Here is a 6239-nt window from a genome sequence, read left to right on the forward strand (position 1 = left end):
GATGTCATCATGTCCGTATGGAGGAACTGTGTGATGTCATCATGTCCGTATGGAGGAACTGTGTGATGTCATCATGTCCATATGGAGGAACTGTGTGATGCCATCATGTCTATATGGAGGAACTGTGTGATGTCATCATGTCCATATGGAGGAACTGTGTGATGTCATCATGTCCATGTGGAGGAACTGTGTGATGTCATCATGTCCATATGAAGGAACTGTGTGATGTCATCATGTCCATATGGAGGAACTGTCTGATGTCATCATGTCCATATGGAGGAACTGTGTGATGTCATCATGTCTATATGGAGGAACTGTGTGATGTCATCATGTCTATATGGAGGAACTGTGTGATGTCATCATGTCCATATGGAGGAACTGTGTGATGTCATCATGTCCATATAGAGAAACTGTGTGATGTCATCATGTCTGTATGGAGGAACTGTGTGATGTCATCATGTCCATATGGAGGAACTGTGAGATGTCATCATGTCCATATGGAAAAACTGTGTGATGTCATCATGTCCATATGAAGGAACTGTGTGATGTCATCCTGTAAATATGGAGGAACTTTGTGATGTCATCATGTCTGTATGGAGGAACTGTGTGATGTCATCATGTCCATATGGAGGAACTGTGTGATGTCATCATGTCCATATGGAGGAACTGTGTGATGTTATCATGTCCATATGGAGGAACTGTGTGATGTCATCATGTCCATGTGGAGGAACTGTGTGATGTCATCATGTCCATATGGAGGAACTGTGTGATGTCATCATGTCCATATGGAGGAACTGTGTGATGTCATCATGTCCATGTGGAGGAACTGTGTGATGTCATCATGTCCATATGGAGGAACTGTGTGATGTCATCATGTCCATATGGAGGAACTGTGTGATGTCATCATGTCCATATGGAGGAACTGTGTGATGTCATCATGTCCATATGGAGGAACTGTGTGATGTCATCATGTCCATGTGGAGGAACTGTGTGATGTCATCATGTCCATGTGGAGGAACTGTGTGATGTCATCATGTCCATATGGAGGAACTGTGTGATGTCATCATGTCTATATGGTGGAACTGTGTGATGTCATCATGTCTATATGGAGGAACTGTGTGATGTCATCATGTCTATATGGGGGAACTGTGTGATGTCATCATGTCCATATGGAGGAACTGTGTGATGTCATCATGTCCATATGGAGGAACTGTGTGATGTCATCATGTCCATATGGAGGAACTGTGTGATGTCATCATGTCCATATGGAGGGACTATGTGATGTCATCATGTCCATATGGAGGAACTGCGTGATGTCATCATGTCCATTTGGAGGAACTGTGTGATGTCATCATGTCCATATGAAGGAACTGTGTGATGTCATCATGTCCATATGGAGGAACTGTGTGATGTCATCATGTCCATATGGAGGAACTGAGTGATGTCATCATGTCTATATGGAGGAACTGTGTGATGTCATCATGTCTATATGGAAGAACTGTGTGATGTCATCATGTCCATATGGAGGAACCGTGTGATGTCATCATGTCCATATGGAGCAGAATCTCTGAGGGACATGTCCATTACCTTGTAGAAAGTATGCCTGTAAGAATGAAGGCAAAAGGGTTTCCAACCCAGGCTAGAAGGTGCATCTAATAAAGTGGCTAAGGAGTGTATGGAGGTATAGTAAAACAAAAATGTAGCCAGCACCTAAACCCAATACACAGGTGCACGCTGCTGTGGCAAGTACAAGACAGCAGCGTGCACCCGTGTATTGGGTTTAGGTTTTGGCTACATTTTTGTTTTATTTTGTTTTTGCTGTACAATGAGGGGGGAGTGGCTTCCTCTGTAGCCGTGCATCCCCTCCCCCTTTTTCACAGGAGGTGGTTTTAGGTTGTTAGTGGATCCAGCATGTCGCCCAACCTGAGGTGAGTGAATGTTAGGGTCCCATCCTATATGAGGCCACCTCCACGTGGTGGATGGGGGGGGGCACGTTTTGATCAAAAAGTGCGCTAAGAGCCCCCATTTTGTTGACCAAAGGTATAGTGTCACTATTCTCCCTCATTTAGGCCTTCACAGAAAATTAGAATGGACATTTAATGGGTATGAGGTGACTCTGCTCATCCTATCCCAGTCTGTACAGCACAGTTATTACATGAAATAAAGGTAGCGCCAGCCTATTGTGTCTGCTCTAGTGGTCAGAGGCTGATACTTTAAATATTTAGTCTTATAGTAACGCACTAAAATTACATTTCAGAAATACACGGCTCAGCCCATATTGATGTGACCTATATTTCTATACCGCAGAGTCACAATTATCGATTTAAGTATTTTTTTTGTCTGAGAAAGTGAAGCCAGTAAATCTGTATTGAGTTATTTCAGTAATTTCATGCCTATAATGTTTAACAACACAAATCTTTAAATCATCCGCACCGAAACTGCAGGGTAAAGACAACCAAGGTCTGCAGAATACCATCTCTGATCACACAACAGGTCCAACCTTGCAGCAAATGGGCTACAGTAGCAGAAGACCACACTGGGTGCCACTCCTGGGCCACTTAGTAACAATTGAGACCGGTATAAAACTCCACAGCCCACCTGAGTATTGTTACTAACCATGCCCATCCCTTTATGACCACAGTGGAGCCATCTTCTGGTCGCATGACATCATCTAATACAGGACAATGAGGTCACATGACTCCAATGTCCTCCACAATAGATCACCGCTGGGATGTGGTGGAACCAGAGATTCTCATCATGGATCCGACAAAAATCTACAGCAACTGTGTGTGATGTCATCATGTCCGTATGGAGGAACTGTGTGATGTCATCATGTCCATATGAAGGAACTGTGTGATGTCATCATGTCCGTATGGAGGAACTGTGTGATGTCATCATGTCCATATGGAGGAACTGTGTGATGTCATCATGTCCGTATGGAGGAACTGTGTGATGTCATCATGTCCGTATGGAGGAACTGTGTGATGTCATCATGTCCATATGAATGAACTTTGTGATGTCATCATGTCTATATGGAGGAACTGTGTGATGTCATCATGTCCATATGGAGGAACTGTGTGATGTCATCATGTCCATATGGAGGAACTGTGAGATGTCATCATGTCGATATGGAAAAACTGTGTGATGTCATCATATCCATATGAAGGAACTGTGTGATGTCATCATGTCCATATGGAGGAACTGTGTGATGTCATCATGTCCATATAGAGAAACTGTGTGATGTCATCATGTCTATATGGAGGAACTGTGAGATGTCATCATGTCCATATGGAGGAACTGTGCGATGTCATTATAACCATATGGAGGAACTGTGTGATATCATCATGTCCATATGGAGGAACTGTGAGATGTCATCATGTCCATATGGAGGAACTGTGAGATGTCATCATGTCCATATGGAAAAACTGTGTGATGTCATCATGTCCATATGAAGGAACTGTGTGATGTCATCCTGTAAATATGGAGGAACTTTGTGATGTCATCTCTCTATGGAGGAACTGTGTGATGTCATCATGTCCATATAGAGGAACTGTGTGATGTCATTATGTCCATATGGAGGAACTGTGTGATGTCATCATATCCATATGAAGGAACTGTGTGATGTCATCATGTCTATATGGATGAACTGTGAGATTTCATCATGTCCATATGGAGGAACTGTGCGATGTCATCATGTCTATATGGAGAAACTGTGTGATGTCATCATGTCTATATGGAGGAACTGTGTGCTGTCATCATGTCTATATGGAGGAACTGTGTGATGTCGTCATGTCTGTATGGAGGAACTGTGTGATGTCATCATGTTCATATGGAGGAACTGTGTGCTGTCATCATGTCAATATGGAGGAACTGTGTGATGTCATCATGTCCATATGGAAGAACTGTGTGATGTCATCATGTATATATGGAGAACTGTGTGATGTCATCATGTTCATATGGAGGAACTGTGTGCTGTCATCATGTTCATATGGAGGAACTGTGTGATGTCATCATGTCCATATGGAAGAACTGTGTGATGTCATCATGTATATATGGAGAACTGTGTGATGTCATCATGTCTATATGGAGGAACTGTGTGATGTCATCATGTCCATATGGAGGAACTGTGTGATGTCATCATGTCTATATGGATGAACTGTGAGATTTCATCATGTCCATATGGATGAACTGTGTGGTCATCATGTCCATATGGAGGAACTGTGTGATGTCATCATGTCCATATGGAAGAACTGTGTGATGTCATCATGTCCATATGGAGGAACTGTGTGATGTCATCATGTCCATATGGAGAAACTGTGTGATGTCATCATGTAAATATGGAGGAACTGTATGATGCCATCATGTCCATATGGAGGAACTGTGTGATGTCATCATGTCCATATGGAAGAACTGAGTGATGTCATCATGTCCATATGGAGGAACTTGCGATGTCATCATGTCCATATGGAGGAACTGTGTGATGTCATCATGTCCATATGGAGGGACTGTGTGATGTCATCATGTCCATATGGAAGAACTGTGTGATGTCATCATGTCCATATGGAGGAACTTGCGATGTCATCATGTCCATATGGAGGAACTGTGTGATGTCATCATGTCCATATGGAGGAACTGTGTGATGTCATCATGTCTATATGGAGGAACTGTGTGATGTCATCATGTCTATATGGAAGAACTGTGTGATGTCATCATGTCCATATGGAGGAACTGTGTGATGTCATCATGTCCATATGGAGCAGAATCTCTGAGGAACATGTCCATTACCTTGTAGAAAGTATGCCTGTAAGAATGAAGGCAAAAGGGTTTCCAACCCAGGCTAGAAGGTGCATCTAATAAAGTGGCTAAGGAGTGTATGGAGGTATAGTAAAACAAAAATGTAGCCAGCACCTAAACCCAATACACGGGTGCACGCTGCTGTGGCAAGTACAAGACAGCAGCGTGCACCAGTGTATTGGGTTTAGGTTTTGGCTACATTTTTGTTTTATTTTGTTTTTGCTGTGCAATGAGGGGGGAGTGGCTTCCTCTGTAGCCGTGCATCCCCTCCCCCTTTTTCACAGGAGGTGGTTTTAGGTTGTTAGTGGATCCAGCATGTCGCCCAACCTGAGGTGAGTGAATGTTAGGGTCCCATCCTATATGAGGCCACCTCCACGTGGTGGATGGGGGGGCACGTTTTAATCAAAAAGTGTGCTAAGAGCCCCCATTTTGTTGACCAAAGGTATAGTGTCACTATTCTCCCTCATTTAGGCCTTCACAGAAAATTAGAATGGACATTTAATGGGTATGAGGTGACTCTGCTCATCCTATCCCAGTCTGTACAGCACAGTTATTACATGAAATAAAGGTAGCGCCAGCCTATTGTGTCTGCTCTAGTGGTCAGAGGCTGATACTTTAAATATTTAGTCTTATAGTAACGCACTAAAATTACATTTCAGAAATACACGGCTCAGCCCATATTGATGTGACCTATATTTCTATACCGCAGAGTCACAATTATCGATTTAAGTATTTTTTTTGTCTGAGAAAGTGAAGCCAGTAAATCTGTATTGAGTTATTTCAGTAATTTCATGCCTATAATGTTTAACAACACAAATCTTTAAATCATCTGCACCGAAACTGCAGGGTAAAGACAACCAAGGTCTGCAGAATACCATCGCACAACAGGTCCAACCTTGCAGCAAATGGGCTACAGTAGCAGAAGACCACACTGGGTGCCACTCCTGGGCCCCTTAGTAACAATTGAGACCGGTATAAAACTCCACAGCCCACCTGAGTATTGTTACTAACCATGCCCATCCCTTTATGACCACAGTGGAGCCATCTTCTGGTCGCATGACATCATCTAATACAGGACAATGAGGTCACATGACTCCAATGTCCTCCACAATAGATCACCGCTGGGATGTGGTGGAACCAGAGATTCTCATCATGGATCCGACAAAAATCTACAGCAACTGTGTGTGATGTCATCATGTCCGTATGGGGGAACTGTGTGATGTCATCATGTCCATATGAAGGAACTGTGTGATGTCATCATGTCTATATGGAAGAATTGTGTGGTGTCATCATGTCTATATGGAGGAACTGTGTGATGTCATCATGTCCATATGGAGGAACTGTGTGATGTCATCATGTCCATATGGAGGAACTGTGTGATGTCATCGTCTATAAGAAGGAACTGTGTGATGTCATCATGTCCATATGGAGGAACTGTGAGATGT

This window comes from Hyla sarda, chromosome 3 (assembly GCF_029499605.1).
Source record: "Hyla sarda isolate aHylSar1 chromosome 3, aHylSar1.hap1, whole genome shotgun sequence".
Taxonomy (NCBI): domain Eukaryota; kingdom Metazoa; phylum Chordata; class Amphibia; order Anura; family Hylidae; genus Hyla; species Hyla sarda.